At 38.5% G+C, this 20,167-nt stretch overlaps 1 protein-coding gene across 4 annotated transcripts in view; it reads left to right on the forward strand.

Moving 5' to 3' along the window:
• Positions 1-20,167, forward strand: part of LOC127003436 (calcium/calmodulin-dependent protein kinase kinase 1-like) — a 189,602-nt gene that overhangs the window by 132,455 nt on the left and 36,980 nt on the right. The window lies entirely within an intron of this gene.

Here is a 20,167-nt window from a genome sequence, read left to right on the forward strand (position 1 = left end):
ATTACACATCAAAAACTGAAAGAAAAAAATGTCAGTAAATAAGAATTGGAGAACAGAAAAACCTTTGAGGAAAAGTTGTAAAAATATACATGAGTCAAGGAAGAATGAAGGGTTTAAAAAAGAATAAGAAGAAAAAAGACAATGATGCTGACAGACTGAAGTTGACGAAAGTTTGAAAAGAAGAAATAAGAAAAGAAAATAGATGATGGGCCTTTTCCTGCATTTTCTCCACCATTTTCAAAAACTCAGACATTTCCTCTCAATTTAGCTTCATTTGCCATCTCATCTCCTTTCTCTCTTTCCCTCTTCCTTTTCCTTCTTTTCCTTTGTTCGTTTCCTCCAGCTTCTTACCTTCATTATCATGTTAATCATCCTCATTATCTTCTTTCTCTCTCGTTCTCTTTCCCTTTCCCCTTCTTCGCATCTTTCTCCTCCTCGTCGTCATCTCACTCCTCATCTTCCTCCTCCTTTTCTTCCTTCTCTCTGCATTTATTCTCTCCATTTTCTTATTTTCTTCCTTCTTCTCATCAGTTTCTCCGTCTTTCCTTAATTTTCTATACCGTCTTCCTTTTTTCCTTCCGCTCTTCATCTTATTTCTCTTTTTCCCATTCACTATTTTCCTACTCTCCTTCCTCCGCCTTTCCATTCATTTCTCCTTCTTTCTCTAATTTACTACACGGCATCTTCCTTCTCATCTTCTTTCTCTCATTCTTTTCTTCCGCTCTTTTTCTAATTTCTCCTTTTTCCATTCACTGTTTTCCTACTCTCTTCATCCTTTCCATTCATTTCACCTTTTTATTTACTACACACCATCATCTTCTTTCCATTATTCTTTCTCTCATTCTTTTTATTATTCTCATTTCTCCTTCTTCCATTCACTCATTTCCTACTCTCCTTCTTCCTCCTTTCCATTCATTTCTCCTTCTTTCTTTAATTTACTATACTCCGTCATCCTTCTGTTCTCTCTCTCTCTCTCATTCTTTTTATTCCGTTCCTTCATCTCATTTCTATTTTTCCCAATAATATTTTCCTCCTCTACTTTTTTTTTTCCTCTCATCTCATTTTTTCATCTTTCTGCTTTTAAGGTATTTTATTCCCGTCACTCTTTTTCCCATTAGAGTTTTCAAAAGCGTTCTTCGTATCTATTTAAGTCTGTCTGGTTCACGGGCAGCCAAGGACGGAGACACACACAAACAGAGAAGCTGATAAACAAGCCCTCAGAAGCGAAGAGACGAGAAGATAAGGAGAAAGAGACAAGAACAAAGAAGACTTGATAAACAGATGCAAAGAGATTAGGCAGAAAGATAAAGACAAGAAGAATGTAGTAAATAGACAGACAGGCAGGCAGATAGACAGGTAGATAGACAGGCTGACAGGTAAACAAACAAAGCAGACAGGTAGATAAAAAGAATGTATCAGACCGACAGACAAACAGAAAAGCATAACAAATAGACAGAATAGATAGACAGAAAAGTAAACAAAATAAACAAAAGATACGAAAAATAAACAAAACATACGAAAATAAGAAAAAAAACACGAAAACCTCCAAAAAGAAGGGACATAAACAGACTGACAGACAAACAGACAGAAAAACAGAACAGACAGACATAATATATAGACAGGTACATAAACAGATGATAAGAAAAGTAAGCAAAGTAAACAAAAGATACGAAAAATAAACAAAACATAAGAAAATTAAAAAAACACGAAAACCTCCAAAAACAACAAAGAAAACATTTACAGAACAGACAAACAGAGACAGATGGAAAAACACACAAACCATCCATCCAACCATTCATCCATCCATCCATCCAGACAGACAGACAGACAGACAGATACAAAAACCAACTGTCTCATAATATAAAAAAAATCCACCTGCCGTCTGGGAAACACACCTTTACCTGAGCAATCAAACCCAGAGATAACTTTATGATGAGAGAAACCTGGAGACAATAACTGGAGAGGATTTGATCATGGAGGGAGGGAAGGAGGGAGGGAGGGAGAGGAAGAGAGAGGGATAGGAACGAAGAGGAGGAAGAAAGAGAGAGATGCAAGGGGAGGGAGGGAAGAAGAAAGAGAGACAAGAGGAGAGAGGAAAGAAGAAAGAGAGAGACAAAAGGAGGAAGGGACGAGAAAGAAAGAGATTTAAGAGGAAGGAGAGAAGGAAGGAAGAGAGAGAAAAACAAGAGGAAGGAGGGAAGAGGAAGAGAGAGATTTAAGAGGAAGGAGAGAAAGAAGGAAAAGAGAGAGAGAGAGAGAGAGAGAGAGAGAGAGAGAGAGAGAGAGAGAGAGAGAGAGAGAGAGAGAGAGAGAGAGAGAGAGAGAGAGAGAGAGAGAGAGAGAGAGAGAAGGAGAAAGAGAGAAGAGGAAAAGAGAGAGAGATACAAGAAGAGGAAGGAAAAGAGAGGAAAGAGGAAGGGAAGAGGAGGAGAGACAGATACAAGAAGAGGAAGAAAGAGAGAGAGAGAGAGAGAGAGAGAGAGAGAGAGAGAGAGAGAGAGAGAGAGAGAGAGAGAGAGAGAGAGAGAGAGAGAGAGAGAGAGAGAGAGAGAGAGAGAGAGAGAGAGAGAGAGAGGAAAGATACATAACCGGATTCAGACTTCCAACCCAAGCTTCCTCCTCCTCCGGCTTATTGAGGGAGAGAATCATTGAAGGAAAGGAGGAGGAAAAGTGAATCCCCTCCGTACCTGAGCAAAAGGAAGATGAGGAAGGTAATGAGGGAGCAGGTGTGGGTAGGGAGGTAGGGAGAAAGGGAGAAAGGGAGGATAGAGAAATGAGGGGAGAAGGTATGAAGGAAGATGAATAGGAAGATGAAGGAAAAGATGAAAAAAGAGAATTAGTTAAAGATGAGAGGATAAAGATGAGTAGAAAAAGGAGAAGATAGAAAGAAGATAAAGATAAAGGATACAATAGAAAGATGGGAGTAAAGATAGATGGAGAAGAGAGAGTAAAGAGAAGTGGAAAGGAGAAAGGAGAAAAATGAAAGGGTAAGAAGATGGATGGAAAGGAAATAATAGAAAGATAAGAGAGTAAATATGGGTGATGAAGGAAGAGATAGAAAGACGAAAGGATAAAGAGGAGTAGAAAGAAAGGTAGAGAGATGAAAGAGTAAACAAAAGATAGGTAAAGATGAAAATAGGTGGAAAATGAGAAGCGTAAAGATGGGAAGAAAGAAAAAGGAGGCGAAGGAAAGGTAGAGAAAAGACATGTGAAGGGAAGATACGAGATAAAAAAGATAAAAATAAAGAAGAAGAGAGAATGAAGAAGAAAAGGAAAGGAAGAGAACGGAATACACGAATGAAAATGCTCTGAATGACTCGAAATTGGTGTGTAGTTTTTGTGTTCGGTGTTGATGGTGATGGTGATGATGGTGATGGTGGTGGTGGTGGCAGTGATTGCAATGGTGGTGGTGGTGTTCGGTGGTGATGGTGATGGTGGTGGTGATTGTGATAGTGATGGTGGTGATTGTGATAGTGGTGGTGGTGGTGGTGGTGATGGTGGTGGTGATTGTGATACTGGTGGTAGTGATCGCAATGGTGGTGGTGGTGGTGGTGGTGATGATGGTGGTGATTGTGATAGTGGTGGTAGTGATCGCAATGGTGGTGGTGGTGGTGGTGATGTAACTCAAGCCGTTTCAGACTATCATTATCATTATTAAAATCACTATCATCATTATTATTATCACCTTTATTATTACTGTCTTCAAATTCATTCCATCGACTATTCATTTTACATCACATTTCTTTTCCACTTCATCAGTATTTACCATTTAACATTTTCTTCCTGTCATTTATCTCTCTTTTTTACTTCCATTTGTTCCTGTTCTCTTCCTTTCCTTTTCTTCTCCTTTTTATTCTACTTTATTCCAGCTTCTCTTTATCTCCTATCTTCTTCCCTTCACATGTCTTTTATCCACCCTTCCTCTTCCTCCCTTTTCATCTTTGCCCTTCCCACCTTTCTACCCTCTTCTTTCCACCTATCTTTTATCTACCTTCATTTGTTTTCTTATCATTAACCTTCCAAAAATAAATATAAAATAGTCCTCTATATTATTTTTCCCCCGAAGTCATTTATTTCCTTTACTTTTCTTTCTTTTTTTTCCATTTTTCTCTCTCTCTTTTACGTCTACTTGTCTTATTTTTTTTCCATCATTATCCTTCCACAAAATAAAATATAATACTCACTCTATATATTTTCCCCCCGAACTCATTTATTTTCCTCACTGATTTTTCCCCCATCTAAAAACTACTTGCTCCTTCCTCCTCTATTTTCCTCCAGACCCTTTTTTTTTTCCTCCTAAGAATTTCCCGTCGAGAGTTTAATAACCGAGCGTGGAGGAAGGATGAGGAGGGAGAGTGTGTTCGTGCGTTCGTACTGACTATTTGCCTCCCTTCCTCTTCCCTAGTGAGGTGCAATAGGAGTGAAAGAAGGAAGGAAGGAAGGAAGATGGTGTCCAGAAAAGGGGGGATGGAGGAAGAGGAGGAGGAGGAAAAGGAGGATATAGTGATTCCTTACCTCTCTTCCTCTTCTTTACCGGGCGAGAAGGAAGAGGAAGGAAGGGAGGAGGAAGAGGAAGGAAGGGAGGAGGAGGAGGAGGAGGAAGAGGATAATAACCAGGAGAAGAAGGAGAAAGATGAAGATAGAAGGAAGGAAGAAGATGAAAACCAGGAGTAAAAAAAAATGGAAGATGAATGTGAGAAAGAAGAGGGGGAGAAGAAAGATGAAGAGGAGGAAGAAGAGGAGGAGGAGGAGGCAATAATGGAGAAAAGGGAATGAAAGAACAAGAAGGAATGAGAAGAGAAGAGGGAAAAGAACAAATGTGAGAGAGAGAGAGAGAGAGAGAGAGAGAGAGAGAGAGAGAGAGAGAGAGTGAGAGTGAGAGTGAGAGAGAGAGTGGCAGCTGACTCCCTTACAAGACGCCAAGTGCAAGATAACGAGATTAGATTCCATAAAAGCACGTAATTAAGCTTTTGTTTTTTTGTTTGGCTCAGCATAAGAGGATCAAGGAGGAGGAGGAGGAGGAGGAGGAGGAGTAGGAGGAGGAGGAGGAGGAGAAGGAGGAGGAGGAGGAGGAGGAGGAGGAGAAAGAGGAGGAGGAGGAGGAGAAAAAGGAGGAGAAGGAGGAGGAGGGGAAGGAGGAGGAGACGTCGTGGAAAAATAGAAGAATGAGAAGGAGGAGAAAGAGGAAGAGGAGGAGACGAAAAATAAGAGAGGAGGAGGAGGAGGAGGAGGAAGAGGAGGAGAAAAATGACAAGGAGAAAAGAACAATGAAGAAGATAAGGAAGGAAAATTATTAAGAGAGAGAGAGAGAGAGAGAGAGAGAGAGAGAGAGAGAGAGAGAGAGAGAGAGAGAGAGAGAGAGAGAGAGAGAGAGAGAGAGAGAGAGAACGCATGATCCAAAGAGCCGAAGATAAGAGGGGATTCGAACCCTTTGAAGGAGCGGAAGTCGGACGGCCAGGACCAAACTTTTTGAAATCCAATTAAAGGCTTTTCTCTTTCTCCTTAAGGCGGCGGCGAGCCATTATTTTCACCTTTGACGGCAGGTGACTCGTGCTAATTAATATATAGGTAAGGGTGGGGGATTATGAGTTATTATTATCGTTATTATTATTATTATTATTATTATTATTATTATTATTATTATTATTATTATTATTATTATTATTATTATTATTATTATTATTATTATTATTATTATTATTATTATTATTATTATTATTATTATTATTATTATTATTATTATTATTATTATTATTATTATTATTTTTATTATTATTATTAGATACACGGTCTTTATAACTTTTATTACTTCTTTTTCTTCTTTTTCCTTTTCATCTTCTTCGTTTTCTTCTTCTTTTTCTCCTTTTTATATTCTTTTTTTCTTCTTCATCCTCCTCCTCTTCTTTTTTCTCTTCTTTTTCTTCTTCGTTTCTTCTTTTTCTTCCTTTTTCTTCTTCGTTTTCTTCTTTCATCTCCTTTTTCTTCCCCTACTACCACTACCACCACTACTACTACTACTACTACTACTACCACTACTATTCCCAGACACACAATCATAAAAATAACACAAAATCACACAAACACACAATATTGAAAATCGGAAAAGAAATAGACACACACAAACAGACACACAGCGAGGGGTTCACAAAGGTCGATGTCTCGGAGCTTCGACCACTAACAAGACCGTGTTTCTTTTGCTTCATTACGTAAGAGGAGGCGAATCCAAGGCTCCCGCAATCCTCTCATCCTTCTGACCTTAAGAGGAAGAAAGAGGAAAGGCAAAGCAAGAGGAAGACAGAAGAGAAGGCAAGAGGAAGAGGATGGAAAGGGAGGAGGAAAGAGAAGGCAAGAGAAAGAGAAAGAAAGGGAAAGGAAAAGAAAGAAAGAAGGGAAGGGAAAGGAAGGAAGAGAAGGAAAGCGGGAAAAGAAGAAAACAGATACGAGGAAAGAAGAGAGAAAGGGAAGACAAGAGGAAGAAGAAAACGAAGACAAGAAGAAGAAAGGGAAGACAAGAAAAAGAAGGGAAAGGAAAGGAGAGCGGGAAAAGAAAGAAGACAAGAGGAAGAAGAAGAAGAAAGGGAATGAAAGAAGAAGAAAGAGATAGGGAAGAGGAAGAGGAAGGTAAAGGAAAGAAGATAAGGAAGGGAAGGGGAAGAAGAAAGAGAAGACAAAAGAAAGAAGAAAGGGAAGAGGAAGGAAACCCAAGAGGGAGAAGAAGAGGAAGACAAAGACGTATATATGTTGGAAGATTTTCTTTTTTTTTTCCTCTTTTTCTTCCTTTTTGTTGTTGTTGTTGTTGATGATGATATTGTTGTTATTGTCTGGTAAAGGACTCGTCTTGCGTTTGTATTGTTTGTTTGTTTGTTTGTTTGTTTGTGTTGCTCTGTTGTTTGTTTGTATGTGCGTTTGTGCATTAAAGAATTATATACAGACAGACAGGAGGACAAAAAAACAGAAAAAAACAATAAAATAAACAAACACACACACACACACACACACACACACACACACACACACACACACACACACACACACATACACACACACACACACCGCTAATCATGTCGTATCCGGGAGACTCACCTCATCTGCTGTAATTACGTTTTATGCAACACCTGAGAGATTAGTCCAGGTGAGGCGCGAAGGGCGGCTTACCTGTGTGTTGTTTTATCTCTATCTATTTATCTATCTTTATCCCTCTACTTATCTATCTGTTTATATTGTTTTATCTATTTCTGTCTATCTTTATCTATCTGTCTATATCTGTGTATCTTTATATTTGTATTGTTCTATTTCTGTGTCTCGATGTATCTTTATCTCTTTATATATCCTTCTATCTGTCTATCTATCTATCTGTCTATTTACCTGTCTCTCTATTTCAAGGACGTATTTCATGGTTTAATCTTTTCAGTTATCTTTTTTTAATCTCTGTGTAGTTTGCCCGTGTCTACTCTCCAGAGACAGACAGACAAACAGATAGACTCTTATTTTGGGGCAATTTCTGTTAACTAGTATACTTCTGTGTGCATTATTTTCCTCTTATACTTTTTATTTTACTTATGTTACTCTTAATTTCCATCCTATTACCTTAAGAATAATACAGACAGACAGACAGACAGACAGACAGAGAGACAGAGAGACAGACAAACAAGCAGACAGACAAAGATAGAAAAAAAGAAAAGAAAAAAGACAGAAATAAAAAATGAAAGAAAGGTAGAAAGAAAGACACAGACAGACAGACAGACAAAAAGAGACAGAAAAAGTAATGACAGCCAATTCATCTTACGTCATCCTTTAAATTTCCTGTCAAGATTTCTAAAACGGCTCTCATCTCATTTCACAAAGACTTAACCTGACCTCCACTTGGCTAACATAGAGAAAAAAAAGAATGACGTTGTAAATTGGGGAGACATTATGAAAGCGAGGAGAGGGAGAAAAAATATTAAGCACTGGAGGAAGGAACGAAAAGAAAACGGAGCCCGGGAATGGAGGTGTTAAGGGGAGTCTCATTTAATTCGACGAGGAGGCCTTACCATTAGTATGCCGTGCTTAATTAGTGCTCTCTCTCTCTCTCTCTCTCTCTCTCTCTCTCTCTCTCTCTCTCTCTCTCGTTCTCGCTTTCTTCCTCTTTCTCTTTTTTTTATTCGTTTCGTCTTCCCATTTTCTTCCTCACGATCTTCTTTCAATGGTATCAACCTCTTGTACTTCTCCTCCTCCTCCTCCTCCTCTTCCTCCTTGTCGCCTCGCATATGTAACACTTGACATCGTACCCTTTCCAGTCCTCCTCCTCCTCCTCCTCCTCCTCCTCCATAACACTAAGCTACTTGATCTCATTCCCACTCACTATGGTTAGATCCTGTCTCTCTCGCTCTCGCTCTCGCTCTCGCTCTCTTGTGTGTGGGGATTTAGGGGATGAAGAGGGGAAGGAGGAGGAGGAGGAGGAGGTAGAGAGAGGAGGGGGAGGAGGGGATTATAGAGAGAGATAGAGAAGGGGGAGAGGAATGAATGGGGAAGGAGGATGGAAAGGATTGAAAGGGTAAATGGGTTGGATTTGGGGGTGTTTTGGTAATGGTGGTGATAGTGGTGGTGATGGTGATGATGGTGTATAACTGTCAAAAGGGTAGTGATGGTGGTGGTGATGGTGGTGTTGGAAGTGGTGATAGGCGTGGTGGTGATGGTGATGGTGATGGTGGTGATGGTAGAGGAAGGAAAAGACAACTGAATAAAAGACATATAAAGAAGGAATTTAAAAAAGGGGAAAAAAAGGGAAAATAAGCTGAAAAAAAAATTAAAAAATGAATAAAAAAAGCGGAAGAAGGAAAAATAAGCCGGAAAAGAAAAGAAATATAAAGAAGGAAGAAAAAAAGAAAAGAAAAAAAGAAAAAGATGGAAAATGGTGATAGAGATTATTATGGTGGTGGTGATGGTGATGGCTGTGATGTTGGGAGAGGTATTGGTGGTGTTAGTTATGGTGGTGATGGTGGTGTAATGAAGATGGTGTTGGAAGAGATATTGGTGGTCGTTTTGATGGTGATACTGATCTTTGTGATGGTGATGATGGTGGTGGAGATAGTGGCGGTGATGGTGGTGGTGGTGATGGTGGTTTTGGTGATGGTGGTGGTGATGGTAGTGATAGTGGTGGTGGTGATGGTGGCGATGGTGGTGGTGGTGATGGTGGTGATGGTGATGGTGGTGGTGGTGATGGTCATCGTGGTGGTGGTGGTGGTGTTGATGGTCATCGTGGTGGTGGTGGTGGTGGTGGTGTTGATTGTGGTGTTAAATTAGAATCAAAGGGACGTGTTCGTGGAATTATTGTTATAATCAGACACGCGCGAACACTTTTTTTGATGCTGTGCGCGGTTCAACAATAAGACAGACAGACAGACAGACAGGCTAACAAGCGTGCAAACAATGACCCAATTAAAAGACAAACAGACGCGCACACACACACACACACACACACACACACACACATGGCACCAATCAGTTTATTCCCCGCATTAAAACTCGTCCTATGTGTCTGTATGTGTGTGTGTGTGTGTGTGTGTGTGTGTGTGTGTGTGTGTGTGTGTGTGTGTGTGTGTGTGTGCTTTACTTGATTTCATTGCATTTCAAAACACTCTCACTTTCATGTTCGTAATCTCTGTCTTTTTTTTTTATTGTTGTTGTTTTTATTGTATCAGTTTTTCTTCGTCATCCTCAAACGCAACTTTTCTTATCTTATTGTATTTTTATATCGTATTGTCGTTCCATTAGGAGGCACGTACGTACGAACTCACACACACACACACACACACACACACACACACACACACACACACACACACACACACACACACACACACACGCCATTGGACATTCACACAAAACACTTTCGTCTGTTTGTTTGTTTGTCTTCTTTCTTATCTCGGATCTAATGTGACATCGTTGAGTCTTATCAGATGTTAATGCCACTACTACTACTACTACTACTACTACTACTACTACTACTATTACTACTGTGTGTGGGGGTCTGTGTGTGTGTGTGTGTGTGTGTGTGTGTGTGTGTGTGTGTGTGTGTAGGTGGAGAGAAAGAGAGAGAGAGAGAGAGAAGACTGACTCAGAGCAAACAGGGAGGGAAAATGTACCTCCTCCTCCTCCTCCTCCTCCTCCTCCTCCTTTTGCTACTCCTCCTTCCATTACTCCACCCGCCACTCCACTTCACCCACCTTTCTCCTTCCTCTCTCCTCTCCTCCGTCTTCCTTTCTTCCTCCTCTTTCTTTCCTCTCTCCTCTCCTCCATCTTCCTCTCTCCCGCCAACATGTTTTCCTCCTTTCCTTCTTTCTCTCTCTCCTTTTAACTCTTTAACTCTCCTCCTGACACTTCCTCCTCCTCCTCCTCCTCCTCCTTCTCTTCCATTTTCTCTCCTCTTTCTCACTATTTTTCTCTCTTCCTTTTTTTTCTTTTTTTTTCTTTTGTTTTTCATCGGTTTTTTTTTCCTTTTGTGATTATTTTTCAGCTTATTTTTTCTTCCTCTCTCTTTCGTTCTCTCTTATTCATTTCCTTTTACTTCTTTTTTTCTCTTCTTTTTTCTTTTCCTTGTCCTTTCTACTCCTCATATTTTCCTTTCATTTTCTTTTTTCCATTTTCACTTCTTCCTCCTTTCCTCTTTTTATTTATTTGTCTTTTTTCTCTTCTTTTTTTCCTTTCCTTGTCCTTTCTGCAATTCATATTTTCTTTTTATTTTCTTGTTTTCATTTCCACTCCTTCCTCCTTTCTTTGTCTTTACTTATTTGCTATTTATTTTCTTCCTCTTCCTACTTTTCTTCTTCTCCTTCCTTCCTTCCTCCTCCCTCAGTCAATTTATCTTCGTAGCTGCCCTGTTTTTTTTTTTCTTCCTTTTCCTCTTCCTCTTCCTGCAACATTCTTTTTTTCCCTTGCTGCTAATTTATATCTTCGATCTCTTTGGCCTCCTTCCTCCTTCCTCTCCATTACTTCCTCCTCCTCTTCCTCCTTCTATCTTGCATCTCTCTCCTTCCTTTCTCCATGTTTTCTCACTTTCACCTTCTCGTTTTTCTAACTTTTCTTTTTCTTTCTTTTGGAACCATTATGTCTAAAATCTCCTTTTTCTTCCTATCCTTCCCTTTTCCATTCATATTTGTTCTATCTTCCTATGTATTCTATCACACCTATTACATCACTTTCGTATCCATTATTTACGTATCAAACATATTTTATACCCATATGTCTAAAATCCTTCCTTTCACTTTCTTCTTTCTCCTTTTCCTTCCCATCTTTCCCTCTCGTATCCATATTTGGTCTACCTTTCCATCCATTCTATCATCCATTACCTTATCTTCGTGTCTGTTATGTACCTATTAAACCCAGTGATCTCAAGGCCTCTCACCTGTACCCTATATACCTGTGGTCTACCCGTGTTACCTGTGTCCACTGTGATGTACCTGTCTCTTACCTGTGTCCTTACCTGTGTCTACTGTGATCTACCTGTCTCTTACCTGTGTCCTTACCTGTGTTACCTGCGTCAACCTGTAATCTACCTGTGTTTACCTGAATGTACCTGTGTCCTTACCTTTGTCTAAATGTGTCCCTACCAATGTCCTTACCTGTGTCCTACCTGACTTTACCTGGGTTACCTGTGGCTCATCTATTTCTACCTGTGTCTACCTTTGTCCTACCTGTGTCTACCTGCGCTGAAGCCGTGCCAGGTGTGTCCCTAATTAGAGCCAGGTGAGGCGAGAATGTCAATGTCAAGGCCGAGTGTGTCCCGTGTTGCACCATTTACCGCCCCCGTCAAAACACACACATACACACACACACACACACACACACACACACACACACACACACACACACACACACACACACAGAGAGAGAGAGAGAGAGAGAGAGATCGAGAGAGAACATAGTGACAATATTTCTTTTTCTTCGATTTCCTCCCTTTACTCTCTCTCTCTCTCTCTCTCTCTCTCTCTCTCTCGCTGTATGTAATCTCATCGTCTATATTTTTCACGTCCTCCACTTTTTTTTTCTTTTTTTTTTTTTTTACTGTGATTCGTCCATTCCACTCAGAGGCCATTCGTCACAGTCACCACTTTTTGTTTTTGTTTTTGTATTATTTGTCTTTATTTTGTGTTTAGTTTAGTTTTTTTTTTAGTTTTTTTTTTTGCCTCTTCATATCGTTCAGAGTTTACACGCTTCTAGTTCCTCTTTTGTTATGTTTTGTTATCGTATTTTCTGATGTTGTTTTGTTTTTTGTTTTCTTTGGGTCTGGCGCGTTCATCCTCTTCCTGTTTCATATAGTATATGTTTTTCTTTTTTCGCTTGTTTTTTTTTTTTTACTTGCTTTATTGTTGCCATTTTCACTCCCTCGGTCTGTACACGTTTTCTCTATATTTCTCTATTTTTTTTTATTAGCTCGGCAACGGTTTCTCTTTTTCTTTTCTCTCTCTCTTTTCATGCGTGGAAAGTGACACTCTTGAAAAATAGATTTGTTCCTCGTCTCTCGCTCTCTCTCTTTCTTTCTGTCCATCTAACTATCAACCTATCTATCTATCTATCAATATCTTTATCTATCAATCTATGTATTAGTTGTTTGTGTATCTATGTATCTAACTATGTATCTATCTCTATATATCTATTAATCTTTCGTTCTATCACTATATCTATCTATCTATCTATCTATCTATCTATCAATCTATGTATTAGTTGTTTGTGTATCTATGTATCTATGTATCTATCTCTATATATCTATTAATCTTTCGTTCTATCACTGTATCTATCTATCTGTCTATCTATCTATCTATCAGTGTCTCTTTATCTATCAGTCTATGTATTAGTTGTTTGTCTGTGTATCCATGTTTCTAGGTGTATGTATCTATCACTATCTATCTATCTTTCTATCACTGTCTATCTATCTATCTATCTATTTATCTATTTATCTATTTATCTATCAGTATCTCTTTATCTATCAATTTATGTATTAGTTCTTTGTCTGTGTATTTATGTATGTAGCTTTATATATCTATTGCTATCTATCTATCTTTCTATCACTGTCTATCTATTTATCTATTTATCTATCAATATTTCTTTAACTATCAATCTATGTATTAGTTGTTTGTCTGTATCTATGTATCAAGCTGTATGTATCTATCACGATCTATCTATCTTTTCTTTCTATCACTGTCTATCTATCTATCTATCTATCTATCTGTCTATCTATCACTCGTTTGTTTCGTGAGATTATAAAAACAGTTCCCGAAGGAGGATTGTCCAACCCACTCCCCTCGTCCCCTTTTTTTCACATTTTTTCTTTATTTTTTGTAGCTGGTGACACTGAAAACTCATCCACACACACACACACACACACACACACACACACACACACACACACACACACACACACACACGTATTTTGATCCTCCTGACCGGCGCTTGAAAAAAAAATGCACAAATACATGAAAATGAGTGTCCAGTGTTCGGTCCTGTCATCGTTAGGCTTTGATGGTTTTTTTTTGTTGTTGTTGTTTATTTGTTTGTTTGTTGGTTGGTTGGTTCACTTTTTAACTTTTTTTCATGCGTAGATTTTCATATAGCCTTTTATCGTTAGTCTTTTTTTTCACTTTTTTTTTTGTTATCTTTTTAGTTTCTGTCGATTTTGTTCTGATATTTTTTTTTGTCTCACTTTTCCCATCTTTTCCTGCACGGAGACAAGAAGGAAACAAAGAGAAGAATTTATTTATTATTTATTATTATTATTATTATGATTATTATTATTATTATTATTATTATGGTGAAGCAGGCAAAAGTGCTCCTCGCGCAGTGCTGGAAAAAAGGGCACAAATGCGTGATTAAGTGAAAATAAGTGACTTTATTGCATTTAGGAAAGTCACATAATACTGAAAAGGAAAGTGTGTGAATAAGAAGGAAAGAGGAACGAGAGGAGGAGGACCTGAGAAGCGATACAAAGCGTTACAGGTCAAAAGAAGAAGAAGAAGGAGAGGGTTGTTTTTTCACTGTTTTTGTTAATAATAGTTGTTTCCGTTTTCTAGTCCTTCCCGATGGTTCTAATTTCTTCATTTTTTATTTAACTTTCCCTTTTTTTCATGTTAAGATTTTCATTTAGGTTTTCAGTTAGATATTTTTTACTATTTTCTTATTAATTCGTGTGAGTCTTTGTATTTCATTGTTTTTGTTTTCTTTTCCGTTTAGACTTTGTTCAGTTAGGGTTGTTTTTCTTTTCACTTTTTTTTTTAATAATTCGCTCTTCACTCTTTCATCCCTGTGCTGTCCAAATCCCTGATGAAAGAGTTAACCAGCATCTTCACTCTTTCATCCCTGTGCTGTCCAAATCCCTGATGCAAGAGTTAACCAGCATCTTCACTCTTTCATCCCTGTGCTGTCCAAATCCCTGATGCAAGAGTTAACCAGCATCTTCACTCTTTCATCCCTGTGCTGTCCAAATCCCTGATGCAAGAGTTAACCAGCATCTTCACTCTTTCATCCCTGTGCTGTCCAAATCCCTGATGCAAGAGTTAACCAGCATCTTCACTCTTTCATCCCTGTGCTGTCCAAATCCCTGATGCAAGAGTTAACCAGCATCTTTACTCTTTCATCCCTGTGCTGTCCAAATCCCAGATGCAAGAGTTAACCAGCATCTTCACTCTTTCATCCCTGTGCTGTCCAAATCCCTAATGCAAGAGTTAACCAGCATCTTCACTCTTTCATCCCTGTGCTGTCCAAATCCCTGATGCAAGAGTTAACCAGCATCTTCACTCTTTCATCCCTGTGCTGTCCAAATCCCTGATGCAAGAGTTAACCAGCATCTTCACTCTTTCATCCCTGTGCTGTCCAAATCCCTGGTGCAAGAGTTAACCAGCATCTTCACTCTTTCATCCCTGTGCTGTCCAAATCCCTGATGCAAGAGTTAACCAGCATCTTCACTCTTTCATCCCTGTGCTGTCCAAATCCCTGATGCAAGAGTTAACCAGCATCTTCACTCTTTCATCCCTGTGCTGTCCAAATCCCTGATGCAAGAGTTAACCAGCATCTTCACTCTTTCATCCCTGTGTTGTCCAAATCCCTCATGCAAGAGTTAACCAGCATCTTCACTCTTTCATCCCCGTGCTGTCCAAATCCCTAATGCAAGATTTAACCAGCATCTTCACTTTTTCGTCCCCATGCTGTCCAAATCCCTAATGCAAGAGTTAACCAGCATCTTCACTCTTTCATCCTTGTGTTAAGTCTTCACATTTCTCAAAGCTTTCATATCTTACTGTTTTCCTTACATAATGATTCACCTTTTTCCCAACATTCTCTCTCAACAAAACAGGAAAAACAAGCAAGAAAGTTAATAGAAATTCAGAAAAATAATATATTCCTAAACACTGATGAGAATATTCTAACATTTTTATTTTTTTCCCCGAGGAAGCAAAAGGCAAAAGAAAAAATCCTGCTTTCCATGAATCGTGTTCGCGTGACCTGTTTAGCTTTTTGTGTGTTTTCTTTTTACCTGTTTATATTTTTTCTTTCTTTTCACCTGTTGGCATACCTGGCTGATGAGTTGTATTTTATCACCATTATCCTTCATACCTGTTCACTCGTTATCTGGTCAGCTTTTTACCCATTTTTTCTATTTTGTCTTTTTTACCTTTGTATGTTTGTCTATTTTGTCTTCTTTTTATCCATATTTTTTTTTATTGTCTTCTTTTATCCATATATATTTTTTCTATTGTCTTCTTTTTATCCATATTTTTTTTCTTTTGTCTTCTTTTTATCCATATTTTTTTCTATTGTCTTCTTTTTATCCATATTTTTTTTCTATTGTCTTCTTTTTATCCATATATTTTTCTATTGTCTTCTTTTTATCCATATATTTTTCTATTGTCTTCTTTTTATCCATATATTTTTCTATTGTCTTCTTTTTATCCATATTTTTTTCTATTGTCTTCTTTTTATCCATATATTTTTCTATTGTCTTCTTTTTATCCATATATTTTTTTTCTATTGTCTTCTTTTATCCATATATTTTTCTATTGTCTTCTTTTTATCCATATATTTTTTTTCTATTGTCTTCTTTTTATCCATATTTTTTTCTATTGTCTTCTTTTTATCCATATATTTTTCTATTGTCTTCTTTTATCCATATATTTTTTTTCTATTGTCTTCTTTTATCCATATATTTTTCTATTGTCTTCTTTTTATCCATATATATTTTTCTATTGTCTTCTTTTTATCCATATTTTTTCAATTGTCTTCTTTTTATCCATATTTTTTTCTATTGTCTTCTTTTATCCATATATTTTTCTATTGTCTTCTTTTTATCCATATATTTTTTCTGTCTTCTTTTATCCATATATTTTTTCTATTGTCTTCTTTTATCCATATATTTTTTTATTGTCTTCTTTTATTCATATATTTTTTCTATTGTCTTCTTTTTATCCATATATTTTTTTATTGTCTTCTTTTTATCCGTATATTTTTCCTATTGTCTTCTTTTATCCATATATTTTTCCTATTGTCTTCTTTTATCCACATATTTTTCTATTGTCTTCTTTTTATCCATATATTTTTCCTATTGTCTTCTTTTTATCCATATATTTTTCCTATTGTCTTCTTTTATCCATATATTTTTCCTATTGTCTTCTTTTATCCATATATTTTTCCTATTGTCTTCTTTTATCCACATATTTTTCTATTGTCTTCTTTTTATCCATATATTTTTCTATTGTCTTCTTTTTATCCATATATTTTTCTATTGTCTTCTTTTTATCCATATATTTTTCTATTGTCTTCTTTTTATCCATATATTTTTCTATTGTCTTCTCTTATCCATATATTTTTGGTCTAATTTTGTCTATTTTTACCTATATATATTTTTCGTCTTTTTGTCTCTTTCTTACCTATAAATTTTCTTCTCTCTTTCTGTCTATTTTTCTACCTGTATTTATTTTGTTCACCTGTTGGCGCTACCTCACCGATCAGCAATACCTTATCACCGCCATCCCTTACACAAGTCCAATCTTTTTCGTGTCACCCTTTCAATTTCATGCTTTTTTTTTTTTACCTGTATACATATATTTTCACCTGTTGGCAATACCTCACCGATTAGGCAATACTTTATCACCGCCATCCCTCACACAAGCTCAAGCGTTTTCCTTTATAACTCACTTTTTTTGTGTGTGTCTTTCTATGTCTGCTTTATGTATTTTTGGACCTGTATATATGTTTTCGATTTTTTTACATTCCCTCGCTGGTCAGAAATATTGTATCATGCTTTTTTTTCACACCTGGTCAACCGTTTTCACTTTCCCTTTTCAATTTATAGGTTTTTTTTCACCTATATGTCATTTTTCACCTGTTGGCAATACCTCAGCGATCAGAAATATAGTATCATGCTTTTCTTCACACCTGGTCAACCGTTTTCACTTTCCCTTTTCAACTTATACGTATTTTTTTTCTCACCTTTATGTCATTTTTCGCCTGTATTTTATCAACGCAATCCCTCACACAAGCTCAATCGTATTCTGGTTAACATTTTGTCTTTCTATGTCTGCTTTTTACCTCTATATATTTTCTTTTACTTTTTACAATACCATGATCTTTTTTTTTTCACTCGCATCTTTTACACATTTTCTATCGTTTATACTTCACCTTTTTTATCTGTTTTCTTGTCTAGTTTATCTCCTCAATCGCTTTCCTTTCCAACTCTTTTTTTTTTTCGATTTACCTGTGTGTTTTTACCTGTATATATTTTTACCTGTTTATCTATTTTTCACCTGTTGGCAATACCTCGTCGTTCATTAACATTTTATCACCGCCATCTCTCACACAAGACCAATCGTTTTCCTTTTCATCTCACTTTTTTTCGATTTACGTGTTTTTTTACCTGTACATATATTTTTACCTGTATATCTATTTTTCACCTGTTCGCAATACCTCATCGATCAAAATACTTTATCATCGTCATCCCTCACATCAGCTCAATCGCTTTCCCTTCCCCTTTTTTTATCCTCTCTACCCCAGTTTCTGTATATCCTCTGACCTACATATGGTTACTTTTTACCTGCTCGACACACCTTTGACGCGCACATCACACGAGTACACACACACACACGCACACGTAACCAGGTCATGACAGAGAGAGGGGGGAGGGGGGTGAAGGGGTGGCAGGGGAGGATCTTCACAAGCTTTGCAGGAATCCCCAAGAGTCTTTTTTGATATTCCGTGGGAAGGAGGCGAAGGCGGCGGTGGCGGTGGCGGCGGCCCAATACGAGTCTTGATGCGGTTATGGATAATCGATATAAATGAGGTGATGATGTTTGTGGAGGGAAGGGAAGGGAGAGGAAGGGGGTATGGGAAGGGAAGGGGACAATGGAAAGAGAATTGGAGATGGGGGAGGGAAGGGAAGTAATAGGAAGAAAAGGAAAGGAAAGGGAAGTGGAAGGGAAGAGAAGGGAGTATGGGAAGGGAAGGGGACAAAGGAAAGAGAATTAGAGGTGGGGGAGGGAAGGGAAGTGATAGGAAGGAAAGGAAAGGAAAGGGAAGAGGAAGGGAAGGGAAGGGAAAGACAAGGAAAGGAAAGGAATGGAATGGAATGGAAAGGATACGGGAGGGGAAGGAAGGGAAGGAAAGGATAATGTAGGGAAGAGATTGTATGGGAAAGGAAGGGAAGGGAAGGGAAAAAAAGGCAAGGGGAAGGGGAATTGGAGGGAAAGGGAAATGAAGGGAAGGGAAGGAGAGGATAGGGTAGGGAAGAGATTGTATGGGAAAGGAAGGAAAGGGAAGGGAGAAAAGGCAAGGGGAAGGGGAATTGGAGGGAAAGGGAAATGAAGGGAAGGGAAGGAGAGGATAGGGTAGGGAAGAGATTGTATGGGAAGGGAAGAGAAGGGAAAGGAGGGGACGAGGGAGGTAAAGTTGGAGGTGAAGGAGGTGAAAGGAGAAAGATGTGAGTGAAGGATGGACTGTTTTCATGACCCGAGAGGAGGAAATGGAGGAGAAGGAGAAAGAGAAGGAGGAGAAGGAGCAGATGAAGACGAGCTGAAAAAGTGAAAAGGGTAGGAAGAGAAGAAGAAATGGGAGAGGAATAGAAGAAGAGGTAAAGATGAAGACGAGTTGAAAAGAGTGAAAATGGTAGGAAGAGAAAAAGAAATGGGAGAGGAATAGAAGAAGAGATAAAGATGAAGACGAGTTGAAAAGAGTGAAAATGGTAGAAAGAGAAGAAGAAATGGGAGAGGAATAGAAGAAGGGATAAAGATGAAGACGAGTTGAAAAGACTGAAAAAGGTAGGAAGAGAAGAAATGGGAGAGGAATAGAAGAAGAGATAAAGATGGAGACGAGTTTGAAAGAGTAAAAAGCGAAGAAGGAACAGAAGCAGGAAAATAATGAAGAAAGGGAGAAAAGGCAACGAAGAGAAAGGAAAGGAGGAATAGAGAGAAAATAGATAAAGCTGTAGAAAATAAGTAAAATAAGAAATAGAAGGAAAAAAGAGGAGGTAGAAAAAAAAAGAGGCATAAGAATAAAACCAAGTAGTCCTTCCATTCATCAATCCTTTCCTCTCCTTCTTTTCCTTTCCTTCCTACTCTCTGCTTTTCTCTTCTCCTCCCATCCATCCCTCTTCCCTTTCCTCCTTTCCCCCCCTCCTCCTCTTTTGCATTTCTCTCCTCCTTCCTCTCATCCATTCCTCCCTCCCTCCTTCCTTCCTTCCTTCCCCTCCTTCAAGTTCTGGCTACAACATTAAGAACACGTGGAGAGTGAAGAGATCGACAGCTGTGCCTTCCCTTCCTTTCCCTTCCCTTCCCTTCCCTTCCCTTCCCATCCTTTCCCTTCCCTTCCCTTCCCATCCCAGAGATCTGCCAGCCTCAGGTCGCGACGGAGTAATGAGAGAAGGCTGTCGTCTGCAGTCTGTTAATTATTCTGGGCTGAGTACTGCTGGAAGGCTGTGATTGGGGGGCTGTGCAGGCTGTGGGGGCTGTTGAGGATGTGACTTGGGGCTGTGGGTGGAGTGTACAGGCTATAGGGGGGGGGGTGGAAGCTGTGAGGGAGCTGTAGAGGGTGTGAGGGCTGTGGTGGGGGCTGTCGAGGCTGAGGTGGAGTAGGCAAAGAAAGAGAGGAGAGGAGAGGAAGAGGAGAAATTGGAAGGAAAGGAGAAAATAAAGAGGGAAGGAGGAGG

Source organism: Eriocheir sinensis, chromosome 25 (assembly GCF_024679095.1).
Source record: "Eriocheir sinensis breed Jianghai 21 chromosome 25, ASM2467909v1, whole genome shotgun sequence".
Classification (NCBI taxonomy): domain Eukaryota; kingdom Metazoa; phylum Arthropoda; class Malacostraca; order Decapoda; family Varunidae; genus Eriocheir; species Eriocheir sinensis.